Source organism: Pogoniulus pusillus, chromosome Z (genome assembly GCF_015220805.1).
Source record: "Pogoniulus pusillus isolate bPogPus1 chromosome Z, bPogPus1.pri, whole genome shotgun sequence".
Taxonomy (NCBI): Eukaryota; Metazoa; Chordata; class Aves; order Piciformes; family Lybiidae; genus Pogoniulus; species Pogoniulus pusillus.
In genome coordinates, this window is record NC_087309.1 from 20,297,319 (window position 1) to 20,318,846 (window position 21,528).

The window sequence follows — 21,528 nt, forward strand, 5'->3', positions numbered from 1 at the left end:
ATTTACCTTTTATCTCTACTAGGGAGAGACTTTCTCATGGGACTGAAGGATTGTTTTGGTTTTGTGATGCTCTTGGCATTAATGTGAGACACTATAACTTTCACAACAGGGAGGCCTGCTAAGGGCTTCTGCTACTCTCCATGACAATGTGTTAATTATGTTATCAGTCCTCTGTACTTGCGTAGTTCCCCTCAGAAATTGTGGGCAGGGGTCCTTCAAGTGTGGGCAGTGGTCGCTTGGAGGAAGGCTGTGGGTCTTTGTCACAATGTACTTTTCAACCCTAGCCTGGAACTTGGTGTTCATGCAGGTCTGTAATACCCTTATCAGCTTATGTCCTTGATCGTCTTCTGCTTTTCCTCATCATGGACATTGGCATGACAGGTTTATGATGAGTGCTGGTCAGTTCTTCTTTTCCCAGATAATATTATGATGTACTTGTTCTTGCCTCGCTCTTTAGATATCCTTGGAATGCTTTCATATTGCTACTTGCAAATACATCCTTTGTTAGTGATTAAGACCAGCTTCTCTCCTTGTTAGTCATCTACTTCTATGTGATTTCATGATTACCTATTTTGTTTCTAAGTTCCCAGTGTAGATATACTTTTGGTCATAATGTTCTATTCTATGCTATCCCCTATTTCTTCATATACTTAATTAGTCATAATGTTCTACTCTATGCTATTTTCTATTTTTTCATATCCCCATATCAGGCACAACATTTCTAATACAAGCTGGGTTGCCATTGGCTTTCTGTTGCAGAATTAGCTGCTTGCTTGCTTCTTTGCCCACAGGAAACATAGTCAAGGCTCTCACAGATCAGTGTGATCAAAGGCAATACCATATGGACTCCAGAAGATTCAATGTGAAATATGTCAGTAACATTCATTGATCATTCATCTCTCAATAAATACCCTCCAGGCCACAAGGCACTCGCCTACACATTAACATAATTAGTCAAGGACAACCCACTCCATCAGCATAAACCACACCGTGTTTTTCTCATTAATGAGGTGTCCATTATCTATTCTTTCTGAGATAAGGTAGCCAGCAGCTGGTGGGAACCAAGGTCATCATCCACTTGTTATTATCCTTCTTCACTTTACATTCCCACAATTCCTCCTTTTTTTTGTTTTTGTAATGAAGGTAGCATTTCTCACCCAGTTTGCAGGGCCCTTGCAAAAGGAATAAAAAACACAACACCCCAAAACACTACTAACAAAGGCAGCTGTTCCTCATCTTGTCCAATGTGTAGGTCGGCCCCTAATAACACAAGGTGGAACTGGTAACTCTAATTTTGCAATTGCCTATTCATTAAAAGAGCGTTGCTAGAAGCCTGTGAAGTACCTAAATTCATTAAGCATGATCAAAGCACAACCATATCTCAGTATACATTCCAATGCACAGCCATCTGAGCAAGACCTCTGCTCACCGCCAAGAAAACAGACTGAACAAGCTGATATCAAAACAAACAAACCCAAGCACATTTCTCTTCCCCCCCCCTTTTTTTTTATTTTTTTTTTTTCTTTCTGTGAATGCGATGGTGTGCAATTAGCACAAACAGGGGCAAAGTATAATATCTGAGCATACAACTTGCATAAGTGTGATGGTATAACTGCAATTGACTGTCACACATCTCTTAAAGTGTGACATTATTTTGTGCCACAGAAAACCAATGCCCAATCTGTTGTGAAAACTGGATCCAATAATCTTTGCTATATTTACCTTGCCAAAATCATAACCATGTTACCTCTCTATTTGTTTTGTCTTGTGTTCACATGATCTTTATCTTTAAAAGGAAAAAAAAACTAAGAGGAAAAAATATCCTATAATATCCCTATAATAAACTCTTATGCTTAACTATACTAATACAAAAAAAATGATAAACTAAAGGAAAAATTAAACCATGGCATCGATTAATTAATTTCTTCCCTCTGCCTAATCGGCGTAGGTCGTAGAATACCCCATCTGCAACATCAAGTCTCACTGTTCCATGCGCCTGAGGGGGGTCAGGTCCCACTGTTTAGTGTGCCAAATGTTGCAGAATTAGCTGCTTGCTTGCTTGTTTGTCTACAGGAAACATGGTCAAGGCCCTCACAGACCAGTGTGATCAAAGGCAATACCACAAGGACTCCAGACCATTCAATGTGAATTGTATCACATTATCAGAGTATCACAGTATCACCAAGGTTGGAAGAGACCTCATAGATCATCAAGTCCAACCCTTTATCACAATTATCAAGGCTAGACCATGGCACCAAGTGCCACATTCAATCTTGCCTTGAACAGCCCCAGGGATGGAAACTCCACCACCTCCCTGGGAAGCCCATTGCAGTAGCCAATCACTCTCTCAGTGAAGAACTTTCTCCTCACCTCAAGCCTAAATTTCCCCTGGCGCAGCTTGAGGCTGTGTCCTCTCATTCTGGTGCTGGTCACCTGACAGAAGAGAGCTGTCGTAAAACGTCATTTGGGGAAATTTATGGGGAAAAACATGCGAGGCCAATATAAAAGAAGTTGTATGATTTATTACTAAAGTATGAGAAATCCCCTTCCCCGAACCTATTTATGACTATCCCCTGTAGATTCCTTGGTCCACAGTCATAGAAGCAGCTAAATAAAGAGAGTCTTTGATTTTAAGAGAGTTCTTTGAGTCTTGAGAAGTCAGTCAGTCTCTAAATAAAGAGTCTGTTGGTTACTCACTGTTCCAAGCAGTTCGGCAGAGTTTCAAAGTATTATTGGAGTTTAGGGCATTGTCCGGACCTCCGAGGATTGGATGTTGTTGATTCCGTGCTGAGCAGGTTCAGCAGGGTTGAGAGATCATAGGAGCTGGCAGAAGCTGAAGTGCAGGAGCAACAGGAGCACAGGAGCTAGAGAGCAGGAGCTCTCGATTAAAGCAGACACATCATTTTTATAATGTTTAAGAGGGTTGTGCTTAACCAGTTCAGGCGATTTTTATGTTATTTTAACAAATTGGTGCAAATTATAATCAACTCATACAATTGGACAATTCTTACCATAAACAACCCGTAAGACCACCCAGAGTCAGCCCCTTGACAGGTGTTGAGTGGACATGGGAACCAAAGTCCCCCGAAACCAAAACAGAGTCAGTGTTTACCTTTTACCCTTCCTAGGGAGGAATCTTCTCATGGGTACTAGAAAGATTTTTTTTGGTTTTGCGATTGCTTTGGCCTTCAGTGTGAGGCACTGTAACATGCACAACAGAGGCCTGATACCCTCCATGACAAGAGCAACAAGGGTCCCTCTGTCCCCCTCAAGACCGAGTCGCCAACAACTATGACCCTTCTCTTTTTTTTGTTTTTCTTTGTGGAGCTAGTCACCACAGCTGGTGGGGACTGCTCCACCCTAGGCATCATCACAGTTGGACGCTCCTCAGTGCTCTCATCCTCTGTGCCCTCTGCATGCAGGGCCTCATACTTGTTGTGCAAGGGCAGAGGAAGAGGAGGAGAGGACCGGGGTGGATTTCCCTCACTACCCCTGACAGGGATCTGTACCCATCCCTCCCTGTTTCCAGGGGCAATTGCCTTATCAGGGGCTATCTTCAGTGCCTGCTCCCACAGATCCAGCTCCATTTCATTCTCCCTTATTGACCTGAGCCTGGATACTTCGTCCTTCAGCTCAGCCACTTCATCTTTCAATTCTGCCACCAAGGTGAGAAGAAAGTTCACCTGCTCACACCTGGTGCAATTGTTCACCCCTTCTCCTTCTACAGCAAGTGAGAGGCTCCAGCACTCCCTGCAGCCAGTAGCCTGGACTCCTGTGTGCTCCTGGGTCGAGTCTGTCTGCATGCACGTGCTTTTCCTGCCCTTCGTAGTGCGAGTGACAGGTATAGTGCACAGTGACATTGACAGTCAGAAACAGGAAGAGGGACAAAAAAAAAAAAAAAAAAAGGCTCCCAGCTCCTGGAGGCTAGCTCTGCAGCCTAAATGGCAGCACGCGTGTCACCCAGCGGGGATTTAAACCTCCCGTGGCTGACGTTATGAGCCCTCATCACAGCCTCTCTCAATCCCTCCAGACAACAGCCCTGCCGTCCCCCCTGCCTACCTGAAGGTCCCCCGGAACCGCGGAGCAGCAGAACAGAGCAGAAAGTTCAAGATCAGCAGCCGTGCCCACAATGTTCTCTCGATCAGCTCTGCAGCCAAAATGTGCCAGAGACATTTACTGATCATTTGGTCTCAATAAATACCCTCAGGGCCACAAGGCACATGCATACACATTAGCCTAACTAGTCAAGGACAAACAATTCCATCTGCATAAACCTGTCGTGGAGGGCCCATAGGCCCAAAAATAAGCTTATCCATGCCTTGCTTTGCCTGGATATGTTTTTTCTGCCCATACCAGAGGTAAACACATAAACGGACACAATACACCTGGAGCCATAAAGTTTGGCCTGCCCAGGACCCAGGTTGTGTACCATGGTTGTATAAGATATACACACTTGGCTTGTGCCTGTCTAGTGCAAGGCCCGTGCTTTTCCCAAATTAGGGAAAAGCAAGTTTGTGGCTTTTGCCTATTGTTGTATAATTTGGCTAACTGCCAAGCTGATTGGTCATTTTGATAGCCAAAGAGCCATTAATCTTGTCCCACATTTGATAAATAAGGCTACACAGATAAACAATGTGCTTGCCTGCCTGCTTAAGCTTTTTGTTGATGCCTGCTTGCCTACCTGCCTGCCTGCCTGCTTCCTTTGATGATATTTGCCTGTGCTATCTAATTTTCTCTATGGAGACAGTCTCCCATGGGCTCCCAGCCAGCTGTGCACACCTGTATGCCACTGTGGTGAGTTACCAGGAGCAGATCCTGTATTGCCTGTCTTTATCTACGAAGTCTAGTGTCCCATGCAACCATGTACCCTGTTGAATGGCCGCTGCCTTATTATTGCCTGGTAGACTCCACTGTTGTTGAGTTACCAGGACTAGGCCCTGGATTGTCTGCATGCAATTGCCCTGTGTGGCCAGCATGACACCGTGCTGAGACTGCACGGCATCGTACTCCTTCTGCACAATGTGCTCAGGCTGACCTGCATTGCTCACTCACTTGCTCGCTCACTTGTGTTCATTATTACGCTTAAGCCTGCTTGTGTCTTCGGAGCTCAGTCTCCCATGCAGCCATGTACCCTATTGCATGTCCGCTGCCTTATCATTGCCTGGTAAGTTCTACTGCCACCGAGTTACCTGGAACCAGACATGGATTTTCTGCACGTGATTGGCTTGCATGGCCAGCATTTGTGCTAGTTTGAAGCAAGCTAGAATGCTTTGGTAAAAGAACTAGATAACGGGCAGTGAAATGAAAAACAATTGTGTCTCCTTCTCTCACAGTCATGCTGAGAACTCTGGGAAGAAGAAGTAAAACATTCTCCATTTTGTCTTTCATTCCGCCTTTGCCTTCAGACCTAGTCACATCTCATTAACCTTGCTGCCACTAACCTTGCTCCCTAACCTCTTGGCTGCACCTCTCTTCTTCCTGAGAACTGGGGTAAGGTTGAGAGGGCTGGGGGAGGTGTTGGGGTGGTTTGAGAGCCCCTCCTGGGGACTCAAGTTTCTGGGAGGGGAGTTGTGCTTCTGTATTGTTCATCCTTTGTATATCTCTGTATATAACTGTATATATTATAAATAGCTGCTTGTATATTTGCTGCTGTAAAATAAATAGCTTCATTTATATTTCCAGAAGCCGTCTGAGTTAGCTGGGGCAATTCCAAAAGTGAGGGGGGGCGGGTTAATGCCCAAACTATCACACGTTACATCGTACTCCTTCTGCACCTGAAGTCCTGCCTAAGAATCCCTGGACAGAGTGTCCAGAAGAAGCCAGGAGACAAGGGCAGATATTGCATCCGATGCCAGGAGAATAAGGTCAGAGACTGTCCTTTCCCCAGAAGCTGGGAAGATTCTCCTTTCCCCTAAAGCCAGGAGGATTCCAGCCTCAAAGTCCATAGGCAGAGATCCCCTGAAGTTCGGACACTTGCAATAGGCTGTAATGTAGCCCCAGAGGGTGATTGATAATTAGTAAGAATTTTTAAGTAAGTGCTTTAATGCCTCTGTAATTTTTATTGCCTCTTGCTATTGCAGAAAGAGCTTCAGCCCACCTGCTGGGCAAGCAGCATATTGACCTCAAGTGGCATTAAGCTGCGGGGAAACTCCTCTCTCTGTTTATTGCTTGAATATGCTAGTTATTATAATAGTTACTGTTTGATATATTCCTATAATGTCTTCCATAACCATGTAGATCCATATTAATATTAAAATACAGTGGTTGCGGGTGGCAAGAGTTCAGAATTAGTGTAGTTGGCAGAATACTCATCCGCGACACCAGCCTAGATGGTTAGAGACCTTTGGCTCGACCTCAAGAACAAAAGGAGATTTTATGCCTTTTCGAAGAGGAGACAGGCCTCTCATGAGGACTATAAAATTGTAGTGAAGCTACAGATGTAGGGAGAAGATTAGGAAACCCAAAGCACACCTAGAGCTGGAACTAGCTACAGACATTAAGGGTAATAAGAAAAAGTTCTACAAAATCATCAACAACAAAAGGATGACTAGGCAAAATCTCCACCCTTTATTGGATGTAGAGAGAAACATAGTCACTAAGGATGAGGAAAATTTGAGGAGCTTAGTACTTTATTTGCCTCAGTCTTTAGCACTGGAATCAGCAATTCCCTGGACACCTAGATTCATGAATTAGGAGTTAGGGAGGAGAACCAAAATGAGGTCATCACAATAAATGAGGAAGTGGTCAATGATCTGCTAAGCTGGTTAGACCCACACAAGTCTTTGGGTCCAGATGGGCTACAACCAAGGAGCTGGCTGATGTGCTGCCAGATAAAGGACCTGGCAGATGTGCTCACCAGGCCATTTTCCACTATTTACCTGATGTCCTGGCTGGGGAGGTGCCAATGGACTGGAGGGTAGCAAATGTGACATACTTATCTACCAGAAAGGAAGAAAGGAGGATTCAGGAAACAATAGACCTGTCAGTCTGACCTCAGTATCAGGGAAGGTCATGGATCAGGTCATCTTGAAGGCTATTATATACCCTATACAGAACAACGAGGGGAAAAGGACTAGTCAACATGGGCTTATGAGGGACAGGTCCTGTCTGATGAACCTGATCTCCTTCTATGACAAGGTGACCCTGCTACTTGGATGAGAGAAAAGCTCTACTGGATAAAGCACTGTCTGGAGAAAGGGCCAAAAGAGTGGTGGTCAACAGAGTTAAATTCAGCTAGTGGCGAGTCACAGGTGGTGTTCCTTAGGGATCAGTGTTCAGACCACTTCTGTTTAGCATTTTTATTAATGACCTTGATGAAGACGTAGAGTACATCAACAGTAACTTTGCAGATGACATCAAGCCGGGTGACAGTGTTGATCTGCAGGAGTGTAAGGAGGCGTTAGAGAGGGACTTGGATAGATTAGATCAATAGGCCGATGTGAATGGCATGACCTTCAACTAGGCCAAATGACAGGTCTTGCACTTGGGCCACAACTCCAAGCAAGGCTACAGGCCTGGGGAAGTATGGCTGGAAATCTGTCTCACAGAAAAGGACCTGGGGGTTTGTCGTGGAGGGCCTGTAGGCCCAAAAAAAATAGGCTTGCTTATGCCTTGCCTTGACTGGACATGTTTTTCTGCCAGGACTCCTGGTTGTAAACAGGTTGTGTAAGCCCCCCCACACCCAGCTCATGTCTCCCTGGGGTAAGTCCATGTGATCCTCATATTTGGGAAACTCCAGACAAATGCCCTTTTGCCTATTATGGTAAGGTTTGGCTGACTTGGTCATTATAGTGGCCAAAGGGCCAATTATTCTTGGCCCACATTCAATAAATAGGGGTGCACAGGTGGACAAAGTGGTCAGATGTTCAGATGCTACCTTGATAGCTCAGCCGCTCAGACCCCGTCTCGGACACCATTGCTCACACTCAGAGCCTCACTCACAGCTCACCTGTCTGCATACTTTTCTTGCAGAGCTCATGTAAGCCTGCCTATATATATATGTGGAGCCTATAATCTCCAGCCAGCTCTGCACATCTGCACACCACTGTGTTATCAAGACCAGATCCTGTATTGCTTGCCTTTACCTATGGAGCTCGGACTCCCAGCAGCTGCCCACATCCTGCATGCCTGCTGCCTATCATTGCCTGGTAAGCATGCCACTGCCACTGAGATAACCAGGAAAGCAGACTCTGAATTATCTGCACACACGGCCTGCCAGCCATTAGAACCGTGCCAGAGACAGCACAATATTCTCCTCCTATACCTGAGATCCTGCCAGCTGAGAATTCCTGGACAGAAACCTCCAGAAGGAGCCAGCAGCACCAAAGACAGAGATTGTATCCTCGCTAGGAGAATCAAGTCAGAGTCATTTCCCCAGAAGCTGGGAAGATTCATCCTTTCCCCTCAAGCCGGGAAGATTCCATCCTCAAAGTCCACGGGCAGAGATCCCCCTGAAGTTCGGACACTTGCAATAGGCTGTGACGTAGCCCTGCAAGGTGATTATTGATTAAAAAGAATTGTGAGTAAAAGCTTTAATACCCCTGTAATATAAGTTGCCTGCCATAGAGTATAATCAGTTTCAGCCCTCTCGGCTGGACAAATAGTGTACAGACCCCGAGCGGCATTAAGCCACGGGGAAAACTCTTCTCTCTGTTTATAATTTGAATGTTTGCTAGTAATTAATAAGCTCCTGTACATATTTTATCCTAGAATGTTTTCATAACTGTGTAATGAATATGAATATTAATATACAGTGTTTGGGGGTGGCAAGAGTCCAGAATATTGAGTTTAATAAATATATATTTGTATATAATACTATCTCACCCCAATTAATTTCTCCTCTCTGCCAAAACTGGTGTAGGTACTGAGAATTCTCCCTCAGTGACAGGGTTGTAACAGAGACACAATTCAATATAAGCAAGCCATGTGCCCAGGTGGTGAGGAAAGCTGTGGGAATGTAGAGTGAAGAAGGATAATAACAACCAGATTGTGACCTCGGTTCCCACCAGTTGCTGGCTACCTTATCTCAAAAAGAATATATAATGGATACCTTGTTAACAAGAAAAATAAGGTGTGATTTTGTTGCAGAGGGGATTCTGCTGCCTACACCAATTGTGGCAGAGGGGAGAAATTGATTGGTGTGAGATGATATCCTATAAAAATATATAACCAGGTTATGCAGGAGAAAAAATTAGAGAGGCTAAGGCCCAGTTAGAACTTAGGCTGGCCACCTCTGTGAAGGATAATAAAAAGCACTTTTATAAATTTATCAATTCTAAAGAAGAGCAAGAAGAGCTTCCACTCCTTACTGGACCAGGAGGGGAACACTATAATCAACAATGAGGAAAAGGCTGAGGTCCTCAATGCCTTCTTCGCCTCAGTTTTCAACAGTAAGAAGGGAGGAGTTCAAGGCAAGTGGCCTCTTGAACTGGGGGATGGGGTCGGGGAGTGGTGTGTTGCCCTGGAAATTCATGAAGAATTAGTTCAGGACCTGCTGAGCCACCTGGACACCCACAAGTCCATGGGACTAGATGAGGATCTGTGGGAGAATTTCTCCTGCAGAGGGACATGAGCTGTAAACATGAGACCTTGTGATGGGAGATGTCCTTAAGCTTGCTGGCTCAAGGAAGCTAGGCTGTGGACAAGTGAGCAACCCAAACACACCTGCAGAGGGCTGGATCTGCTGGCCCCTGGGGTGGACACAGCTCCAGGGGGCTGAGCCTGCCAGCCCCCTAGGGTGGGAACCACAGGTTGTTTTGCTACAGGGTAACCTATCTGCACTCTGCACGTGGCTTGGGGCCAATCTGTACTGTCTACTTGCTGCAGCCCCAGGCTGGCTGAATACACCTCCTTTGAGCACTACGTAAGACACTGCACTACCTTAATAAAATTGTACTGATGCATAGCAAGCTGCTGAGTTGACTTGTCAGTACCCCGATCTCGCCTCTCGACAGCCTCCGGACCCTGACAAATGGTGCTTGAACAGGCTAATTGAACCACTGTATCACTGCGGCCAGGCACTGAGGCCTGCATCCTGACCACCAAGAGGCCTCCAGGCCATGATCGACAATGCTCTAAGCCCGGCCCTTGGGCTGCTGGGGCCCCAATGAGGGGATGAAACATTGCTTCTGCTCCACGCAGTAAGGAGCTGGCAGAAATGAAAGGGATTGGACGCTACCATAAGCCCTGTTGGGGAAACTCGCTTTTATTCCTTTTTTTTTTTCTCTTCTCTCTCAGGCAACCCGGTACTAACCATGGGGGTAGTTCCTGCGAGGACAGGTGTGACCATAGATATGGGCATCTACTGAATGTTGGAATCACCTATAGAGATAGGGATTGTTCCAGTAGCAGCAGCTGTTGCGACGGCGGATGCAACCATACAGATGGGCATTTCCCGGGAGTGGTGATCGCGCACAGACAGATCCTCCCGGGAGCAGCTGTTGCTGTAAAGCAGCAAACCTCTCCCCCCCTCACTTTCGGAGTCTTGCCGCTCAATGGAGACCACACCCCCCCCCTACTTTTGGTGCAATGGTGACCGCGCATCACCGGGAACCACCTCCAACCAGCACCCATAATGGCGGCTACCAGTAGCTACTCCCACCACCCCATAATGGCGATTGCAAATAGCCACCCAATGATGGCAAGCTGTGAAAGCTTCTCAGCTTGTAAAAGTTTTTCGGGACTGCCATGCAAAGTGGCTGCTTGCAGCCATGAGTACCATGTCGAAACTGCCAGCTGCTGCGGTGCATTCCTTCCACATTCGCAGGGTCTGTTTAACGTCTGGAATGCAGCCCCCCCACCACCGTGACCCCGCCAAAGACAACATGCGATGCAGGACAGAGACTTTTGCTTTTTAACCAGTAACAGCACATTGCTGAAGGGACAAAGGGACAAAAAGCACAGAGAAAAAGCAGAACCAGCAGGAGCGCCCACACAGAGAGCACCCCCCCCCCAGCTTTCAGAGTCTATCTGCCAGCAGAAAACACCCCTCCCCAGCTGTGGAGCTCAGCGGAGCACACTCCCCACCCCCCCCCCCCCCCCCCCCCCCCCCCCACCTGGCTGCGGAGCTCAGCAGAGTTCCCTTCCTGTCCCGGCTTGAAAATGGAGCCAGCTCTGCGGGTCACGAGCACCCTGCCCCCTCTCTCCCTCCTCCTCCCCCACCTCCCTCCTCTGCATGGAGCTTGGGCAATTTGACTCTTAAAGTGACAGACTCATATTTTTATATCTTGCTACCTATGAGTATTGACATCAAATCTTAATGCTGTTTCTATCTTTTCATTGTACTGGATCTTACAGATTAGGAGTTTACTGAATAGGATGTTAAATGATTACTTATTGTATCAGAATTTCTAGGAGGTTCTTATTTTCCTCTCTGTGCTGATTCTGGTTCTGCTGTGGTACCACACTTCTTGAATTTTCTTTGTGTTTCTCCTATTTTCCTTAATTTCCTAGACCTTTAAGCTGCTAAAATAATATAGTTAAGGCTAAGAGTTTATAGTATGACAGTTATGGGATTTTTTGATATAGGGATATCATGGGATGTTCTGTTTTTGGTTGTTTTTTTTTTTTTCTGTATATCTGGGTAGCATTGAGATAATAAAAAAAAAAAGAGGGTGAAAAAGTGGGTAGAAAGACAAGGAAGCAGGTATAAAAGAAATTCTGCAGAAAAGATCAATGGGTTTGTTAGCCTAGGCACTCAATATGTTTGTGTTTGTTTCTGTATTTGTTTGTGTTTGATCCCTTATCTTCACAGGCCTTAAGATGGAGACCAGCTTGAGTATGATTAGCTTGTCTTTTCTTAAAGTGAGCAGAAATCCTGCTCAGATGGCAGAGTTGTGGCAAGATCTTGAAAAGAGTACTGAAGTGATGGCTATGTGTGTATGGATTATAAGGTTTGGATCATGGTTAATGAATTTGGGTATTTTCATGAGCTTTCAGTGATTGTGGTTTGATGGAATAGATTCAGTTTAGCACCCTTTTCTAAAGGCCAAAGCCCACTCAAATTAGCACAAGATGGCAATGTGACTTTTGTCTCTTCAAGGGCCCTGCAAGGGATAAAAAACACTGCCCTAAATTCCAAAAGCAAATGAAGAACCGTGGGAAAAGGCCTAATAGAATAGCCTGAAAGCAACTTCTAGGGCATATTTTTGTACTGTGTTTAGAGGTTAGTAGTTCTTAAAGCACAATGGACAGACACAACTCACAGCTAAGGAGTGTGATGAGAACATCGAGATTTCTGAGAACTACAGAGTGAGTCCGGAACAATGAGGGTCTGAGGAGAAATACTGGACAGCTGACTCATCTGCAACTCTAGAACATCGGCTGCCACACTGAACCAACAAAGACGTGGCACACCTGCACTCTCCTGTGACTGTGATGTTTTTCTGGACTTTTGGAGTTTTTGAACGTTTGCCTTACTGTCGCTTGCAGAATAGGCTTCTGGGATTGTTAGCTGATCTTGGGTGGCTAGCTTGCCAGACTATTGCCACTAGCAAAAAGGCACTTAACAGATGCATTCTCTTAACTTTAGCATTATTGACTTACACCTGTATCACTCAGGCCTGTGTCAAACTTGGCCCATATGAGATCGGGGTGGCTTGCTCAAAAGAAAAAAAAAAAAGGGGGTATTGTGGGAGAATTTCTCCTGCAGAGGGACATGAGCTGTAAACATGAGACCTTGTGATGGGAGATGTCCTTGAGCTTGCTGGCACAAGGAAGCTAGGCTGTGGACAAGTGAGCAACCCACACACACCTGCAGAGGGCTGGATCTGCTGGCCCCTGGGGTGGACACAGCTCCAGGGGGCTGAGCCTGCCAGCCCCCTAGGGTGGGAACCACAGATTGTTTTGCTACAGGGTAACCTATCTGCACCCTGCACGTGGCTTGGGGCCAATCTGTACTCTCCGCTTGTGCCAACCCCAGGCTGGATGGATACACCTCTTCTGAGCACTATATAAGACACTGCACTACCCTAATATAATTCTACTGATGCACAGCAAGCTGATGAGTTGACTCGTCAGTACCCCGATCTCACATCTCGCCTGCCTCCGGACCCCGACAGGGATCCATCCTAGGGTGCTGAGAGAGCTGGCAGCTGAACTGGACAAGCTGCTCTCCATCATTTTCCAGCAGTCCTGGCTCACCAGAGAGGTCCCAGGAGACTGGAAAATGGCCAACATGGTCCCCATCCACAAGAAGGGTCATAAGGAGGAGCCAGAAAACCACAGACCTGTCAGCCTGACCTCAGTGCCAGGGAAGCTGATGGCGCAGGTTATCTTGGGGGCAATAACTGTGCACCTGAGGGATGGCCAAGGGCTCAGGTCCAGCCAACATGGATTTAGGAAGGGCAAATTCTGCCTCTCCAATCTGATCTCCTTCTATGATCAGGTGACCCTCTTGGTGGATGTGGGGAGGCCTGTGGATGTGGTCTATCTGGACTTCAGCAAGGCCTTTGACACTGTCCCCCACAGCAAACTGCTGGCTAAGCTGTCAGCCCGTGGCTTGGATGGCAACACTCTCTGCTGGGTTAGGAACTGGCTGGAGGGACGAGCCCAGAGTGTGGTGGTGAATGGTGCCACATCCAGCTGGTGGCCAGTCACTAGCGGTGTCCCTCAGGGATCAGTGCTGGGCCCCATCCTCTTTAACATCTTCATAGACGATCTGGATGAGGGCATGGAGTCAGTCATCTGCAAGTTTGCAGATGACACCAAGCTGGGGGCAGATGTGGCTGGGTTGGAGGGCAGAAGGGCTCTTCAGAGGGACCTTGACCACCTGGATAGATGGGCAGAGTCCAATGGGATGGCGTTCAATAGCTCCAAGTGCCGGGTGCTGCACTTTGGCCACAACAACCCCATGCAGAGATACAGGCTGGGGTCAGAGCGGCTGGAGAGCAGCCAAACAGAGAGGGATCTGGGGATGCTGATTCATACCTGCCTGAATATGAGCCAACAGTGTGCCCAGGTGGCCACGAGAGCCAGTGGCATCCTGGCCTGCATCCGGAATGGTGTGGTCAGCAGGAGCAGGGAGATCACTCTGCCCCTGTACTCTGCACTGGTTAGACCACACCTTGAGTCCTGTGTTCAGTTCTGGGCCCCCCAGTTTAGGAGGGACATTGAGATGCTTGAGCGTGTCCAGAGAAGGGCGACGAGGCTGGTGAGAGGCCTTGAGCACAAGCCCTATGAGGAGAGGCTGAGGGAGCTGGGATTGTTTAGCCTGGAGAAGAGGAAGCTCAGGGGTAACCTTATTGCTGTCTACAACTACCTGAGGGGTGGTTGTGGCCAGAAGGAGGTTGCTCTCTTCTCTCAGGTGGCCAGCACCAGAACGAGAGGACACAGGCTCAGGCTGCACCAGGGGAAGTTTAGGCTTGAAGTAAGTAGAAATTTCTTCACTAAGAGAGTGATTGGCTACTGGAATAGGCTGCCTGGGGAAGTGGTGGAGTCGCTGTCCCTGGAGATGTTCAAGGCAAGACTGGACGTGGCACTTGGTGCCATGGTCTAGCCTTGAGGTCTGTGGTAAAGGGTTGGACTTGATGATCTATGAGGTCTCTTCCAACCTTGATGATACTGTGATACTGTGAAATAACTTCTTTAATTATGATTCTTAATCAATAATTGAAAGATAATCAATCAATAATTATAACTATCATTATAGGCTGTAATTGTGCTTAATTGGAGGGGATGACTAATGATCAGAATAAACCTTTTGAATTCTCACATTCATAAATGTTGGGAAGTGGTGGATTCCAGTCAATAGATCTAAAAAGAAATCTAAGGATCATAGAATATGTGTATTCAGCTTCTTGACCACAAATTACTAATATATGACTGAAGTGTATGAAAGATTTTCACTACTGAACATACACTCTACTGTATTGTGGCCGTTTGAGCTGATTCTCTAGCTCAGACGTAGGGGAAAGATGAACATTCCAGGGATAGGCCACATAATGGCAACAATAGATAAATTAATGTAATTTCTTTGGAGCATCAAGAGCTTAATGTCTAGAAGCACAGATTGTTCTCCCCCTTCTCCCACTGGCATCTGATGCTTCAAGCATCGCCTATCTTCCCCAGCTACTGTTTTGGCTACCGCTGCTTCTGCTGTTTTGCCGCCGCTTGACCCCTCCCCCATCTCCCTTAAGGTTATTGTATTGTTTTTTTCTCCTCCTTCTCTAGTTATTATCTCTCTTTACATTGTTATGCTTACACTATTATAAATACAATTTCATCTTTCCCTGACTTTCAAAAAAGGGGTCTGTGTTGTGGTGAATTTATTTCTCCCTGGGGGAGGGATCTGCCCAAACCTGGGGCATTAATTTTGGCACTTTTCCAAACGTGGGGCATGATATTGTTTTTTGTTTTTGTTTTTGTTTTTGTTTTTCCCTTTTGATTGATAATCAGAATCAGAACATCAGGGAAAAATGAAGTTGTTTGATATATTCTGTCCTATTATTGCCTCAATTCTGACTCTATTGGTTCAGCAGTGTTTTACAGCTATGGTGCAATAGCAAGTGTGTTCATTCTTTGCTAAGATGGTCTAGGACGCGGTGAAAGCTGTGCTAATGAAGGTTGGAGATGTTGTTAGGAATGTCTTAGGGTATGTGTTGGTGGCTCAGTGGTAGAATTCTCGCCTGCCATGTGGGAGACCCAGGTTTGATTCCCAGCCAATGCAGCTAAGAATTTTTAAAAGGGGTCTGAGTTGTAGTGTGGAGATGAGAGAGATGCAGGAACAAACAGCCTGTAAATGAGGTTTTTACTTTTTCTGGAGGCAATAGTAGGGAGCTAAGGGTTAAAGAAACAGTCTGCAAACGAAGCGGGGGAGGGAGGGCCATGGCACTGGGCAGATGGACTGCTCGCAGAGCAGTGAAACATCCTGCCTCGGAGCCTTTGAGAGGAGGAAAAATTGTTGGACATGGCCCATACCCCGCTGACCCTGAAGCATAGAGGCAGGAAACAATCGGTTCCCATTCGTACCAAATAGAATGGAGGAAAGTAAACATAGCAGTGATGGAACTCCTGCAGGGGTGCAGTCACAAAGGGCTGTCGCGGCAGTGCTGGATTGTCATGGAACGCAGTTTTGCGGCACAGTTTATGGGGGAAATACGTGAGGCGTTGACTATTTTATCAGTGATTTATTGCAAAAACGCGAATTCCCTCTTCCCGAAACTACACCACCACTGTGAATTCTTTTGATCGAGGTCGAAATAACATTTCAGAGAATGGCAAATTAAAGAGTCTATGATGTTTAAAGAGAGTTCTTTTGAGTCTCTGGGGTTTGAGTTAACAGTTCGTCAGCTACTCACAGTCTGTAGCTTGGTAGGGAGTCCCTTTCTCCCGGTGAGGGTCCAGGTATGTGCAGGCTTCCAGCCTCTGCGGCTCGGCGTGTCCGCCCGAGGCGAGGCTAGATCGGCAAGCAGTTTGTTGTCGTTAGAAGTCCGAGGAAGGACAAGACGAGGGTGAGGTCCAGAAAGGCTGGAAAAACCCAGAAGGGGCGCCTCGATCCTGGCCTGTCCACCATTTTTATAATGTTCGAAATAGGACTAGCCCACAATTCGGACCACTTTTACGTTGTTCACATACATTGGTAAAAAACAATAAGCAACTTATACAATTGGATAACATTACCTAAACAATATAAAGACCACTCCTCAGGCCAGCCCACCTGCAGGTGCTGGGCAGGCCTAAGATAGACGTTTCTACTAACCAAAACAATACCCTGTTGTCTGGAAAGCAAGGCCAAGTGAAAGGGAAACATGGCCAGTGTTTACCTTTCACTTACCCTAGGGAGAAATTTTCCCATGGGACTGAAAGATTGTTTTGGTTTTCCGATGCTTCTGGCTTGAATTTGAGGCATTAGAAATCTGCATGACATGGAGACTTTAGAGGGGCTTTTGCTACTCTCCATGACATACTCCACCCCCTGGCTCACATTAAGCCAAGAATCGGAAAAGCAAAAATGAAATACAACTTATATTTAACCATTAACATAACTAATACATAAACATAACTCTAATTTAAACTAACTTAATACTTATGCCCACCCCCCTGAATAAACAAAGCTTTATTGAATATTTACAAAGCAGAAAACCTGGTATATGCAAAAGCAGTTCAGAAGTCTGGGAGAATCCATCGTGCACTGATACGATGAGTTTTCCCACTTACATCAGTTGCTTCCCAAGCATACAACCCATTTGGTTTTGTCGGGGTCATAGGCACAACTCCAATTGAAGGTAAGTTTACCATTACTGGTTGTCCCACCTGTAACTTGTGTAATGACTGTTGAGAGTGCTGAGATTTATCTGGTGGATGACTAACATTCTCCACTGGATTGTCAGGACAAAATGCCCTTATTTTAGGACTAACATAATTACCCCATCTGTTGTTCACAATGAAAACTGCGTATGGTAAGCGTTTATCCCAGTTACCTTTGGATACCATGGCATGTTTCTTAATTAAAGCATTTGTTCTCTCTACAATACCATTAGCTTGAGGATAATAGGGAGTATGGAATACCCATGTAATCCCCTCACCCTTAGCCCAGTCTTGTACAGAAGATGCTGTAAAGTGAGATCCATTATCACTTTGGATGTACTCTGGCATTGGCAAGACACTAAACCACTGCTTCAAGACCTCAATAGTCTGAGCTCCTGTGGCAGCACTAGTTGCTGTAGCCATGACTAATCCTGAAACCACCTCCACCCCCACCAGTATGTATTTCTTCCCGTGTGAGGGCTTTAAGGGGCCCACATAGTCAATTTGCCATGTGCTCCATAACCTCTTGTCCCCTCTGATATGCTGTGCTGGAGCTAGATTGGGATGATTTGCTTTAAGCCTGATTCTGCACTGTGGACAAGATGAAATGAGTTCCTTACAAGTACTCATAGAAACTGGCCATCCTCTAGACCTACACTCGAAGTAAAGGTCTGCTTTTCCTGAATGACCTCTTTTAATATGAAGCCACTCAGCTAATCTCCACCATTCTCTTTTCTCCTCATCCACTATGTTAATCTTTGCCAGGAAATCAGCTTGATTATTCCAGGCGGCAGCTGGTGTTTGCTTTTTGGAATGCCCTTCTACCCAACCAACCTTGAGGGGTCTGGATCGGCCAATCTCTAATAGCCTTTTCCAGTCTTCGACTCTCCAGACTTCTGCACCTGATACCTTCCACTGATTTGCTTCCCACTGGCAAATCCACTCAGTGGCGCCTTTGAACGTGGAATAAGAATCAGTGTAAATAGTTGTTGCTCCATTCTCGGCTGCTAGCATGAGAGCACGCAACTCCCCTACCTGTGCACTGCCATCACCTTCTTCAGTGATGGTCCGGCCTGTAGCAATCTCCAAGGCAGCGGCTTTGTAGTGCCACTTCGCCCCCACCCTCCAAGAGGATGCATCTGTGAACCACACTCCCGATTTGTCGGAGTCTGCGGTCATCTCTAGGGCTACCTGAATAGGAGAAGGCTTATATGGCTGACCAAGCAGAGCTTTATCAGGATTTATGGGTTGCTGAAGTTTGGATACCTTTGTAGGTCCCTCTTTCAGCGGCATCAGCTGTGAAATTCCCTCTAAGTAGGCATACCACTTTCTAACAGTAGCCTTTTGGGCAATTCCTTCTGGTGGAAAGATCCTTTAAGGATCGTTTTTAGCAGAGGAAATGGGCCTTGCACTACAACATCTTGTGTAGTATGAAGCTTTTCTGCTTCCTTAACAGCTCGAGTTAGGGAAAGAAGTCCCTTTTCCCAATCCGAATACCGAATCTCGGCTTCTTTAAATGCTGTTGAGGAAAACATGAGAGCTCTACTAGGACCACTGGGTCCTCTCTGGAAAATTCCACAGTATGAGGCATCCACGGAGAAACCCCATTCAGCCCTCAGGGCATCCTTTGGGTGTAAGGGCCCCAACTTCTGATATGCCTTTAGTTCATCCTTGAGAAACCTCAGGCTATCAGAATGTTCTGGAGTCCAATCCCAATGCTTGTTCTTCTTAAGCAAATCATACAGAGGACGGGCAATTACAGAGAAACCTGGAATATGTTTCCTCCAGTAACCCAGAGTACCCAACAACTGTTGTAACTCTTTTCTATTTTGGGGTATTTGGCCCTTTTCAATGCTCTGAAGAGTGTCGTCTGGCACAGACACTGCACCTGCTACCCACCATGATCCCAGGAATTTTACCTCTTGACTTGGACCTTGACACTTTTCCTTTGGAATGGTCAAACCCTGGCTAGTCAACAGCTCTCGGATATTCTCAGCCACTGCACCAACTTGCTCCTTATCATTCCCTCCCACCAAGATATCATCAATGTAATGGTACATCTTAACATCCTTAGGAAGTTGAACAGTGTCAAGCAAAGCTGCAAGTGCATTGTGTGCAATGGTTGCGCTGTGTTTGTACCCTTGTGGAAGACTGTTGAATGTGTTCTGAATACCTTGCCAGGTAAAAGCAAACTGCGGTTTGTCCTCTTCTCTCAATGGCACCATGAAAAACATGTCCTTCACGTCTAGAGTTGCCATCCAGGTGTGAGAAGCCCCTTGGATTGCTGTCACTGTGGATGAAAGACTAGGAACTGCTGCAGTAAGAGGAGGAGTGTTACTATTTAGCTTCCGGAAATCTACTGTCAATCTCCATCGGCCATTCGGTTTTTGGACTGGCCAAACAGGTGAATTGTAAGGAGAATGAGTTCTAGTGATAATCTGTCTCTTTTCAAGATCAGCTATCACTTCAGTGATACCTTGCTTAGCTGCAGCTGGCAATGGATACTGTGCAACACAAGTAATGTGTGACTTTGGCAATGGAGGAGCTGTTTGCAATAAGCGAACGCAAGTATGGACTAACCTTTGCCTCTTATTCCTCACCTCATAAGCACCAAAGCTCCACAATGTTCCGTCAGGAAGATGCCATCTTCTACCTGCTAGAACATCAAATCCAAGGATATTATGTTTACACGAGCCCAATGCTAACTCTACCAGGGTACTTCTTTTCTCCCCAGGTAGCCACAGTTGTGCTTTGGCTAAATAGCATGTTTCAGGCTGTCCTGTAACACCTGTTATGTTTACCTTTCTCTGGGATGTCAAGATTTTCAGATGCTTTGCTAGTTGTGCATTTAGCACTGTAATTTGTGCACCTGTATCTATTAGGTATTTGACAGCAGCTCTAGTTGGTCCAGTAGGAATCATGACATAGGGTTCAGGGTTTTCAGACCATCGACATTCAGAAACAGAGCGATGAGTGTGGCCTGAATCATTCACCGCCACACCTAGTTTTTTGATTTGTTCTTATCTCCTCCCCGATCAGGAGAACCTGACTTGGTAGGAGACGTATTTGCAAAACCTTTCTTATGGTTTTGCTTCCCCTTTCCGTTACCATTGCCTTTCAGATGTTCTAATATCCTTTTAATATCAGATATGGACTTATTCATAGCACTGAGCTCAATCTTCACAGGATCACGCTCTGCCTGTTTCTTCTGAAACACATCACGAGGTTTCACTGCATACTTCTGCTCCTGCAGTGGGATTACACCCCTACCATGAGAACTCGGTACCCAGATTACTCCAGATTCAGAGCAATGATTAATCTCAGGGCTCCCCCTGGGACTTGATCGTGGGCTCGATCTTGGACTCTCATTAGGGTTACCAAATGTCCAGGCATGTCGCACTGCTTGGTGTTTTCCTCGTAATGCAGAGCTGCTCCTGCCTCCAGACTGCTTTTCCTTCTGAAAGACAGATTCTGGCAAAGATAACGGATCATGATAACCCATTTGTCTCCCTAGAGTGGCTAGTTCTTTAAGCACTTCCCTCCACGTAGGATGATGGACTACACTTTGTGAACTTTGCCCTTGCTCAGCATTCTGTTGCATCGCATCCTCAATTTGTTTCCTTATTCTAATGCCTTCAGCTTTTATGAAGCCAGGCATACCCCTTATCAGGGGCCCAAGCCTTTGTGGCTCTACCGGGGCATCCATTGCATGTGCATATAACCCCTTATGATTCACAGCTTGGATACAGGCAACTACAGTAAATGCTTCATTTAACTCATCAGGGGATCTAATCCAAAACTCTGTAGGATCACCCCTGTCTAAAGGCTCATAAGCACTAGCCCAGTGAAAGATCCTAGCACTCAATGCAAGGTCTCCCTCAGGACCATCCCCAAGAAATACCTCGGGTCCCCAGTTAGTTCTCCCCACCTCTTCACGAGATAAGACAATTGCTTCCGCCCCCCTTTGCACCACGCGATACACATACTCTATTATAGGTTCATTAGGCATGTGGGAATAAGTTTCCCTAAAATCATCTATCTGTGTTGCTGTGTACGGTTTGATTTTTGTGGTTGTTGTTTTGCCTCCTTTCGGTCCTTGCGTAGTTTCAGAAGCAAAGAGAGGATTCACGGAGTAGGTTTTCATTTTGCTGTGCACCTCTTCCACTTCCGTGTCACTATCAATAGACGTAGCTGCAGGCTGCGACGCGGCGTGGCGCTGCGCAGGCGTGCTGCTCAGCGCTGGCTGCTCGGGGCATGGCGGCTGAGAAGATGGCGGTTGTTGTG

General features: G+C 46.2%; 1 long non-coding RNA gene across 1 annotated transcript; it reads right to left on the minus strand.

The window, feature by feature from the left end:
- Nucleotides 1-2,502: 2,502 nt before the first annotated feature.
- LOC135173440 (uncharacterized) lies at nucleotides 2,503-11,115 on the minus strand. Its single transcript, XR_010301335.1, has 3 exons — nucleotides 11,055-11,115; nucleotides 4,060-4,147; nucleotides 2,503-2,878 (listed from the first exon to the last, which is right to left on the minus strand). It is a non-coding gene; the product is annotated as an uncharacterized LOC135173440 (long non-coding RNA).
- Between the last annotated feature and the right edge of the window lie 10,413 nt (nucleotides 11,116-21,528).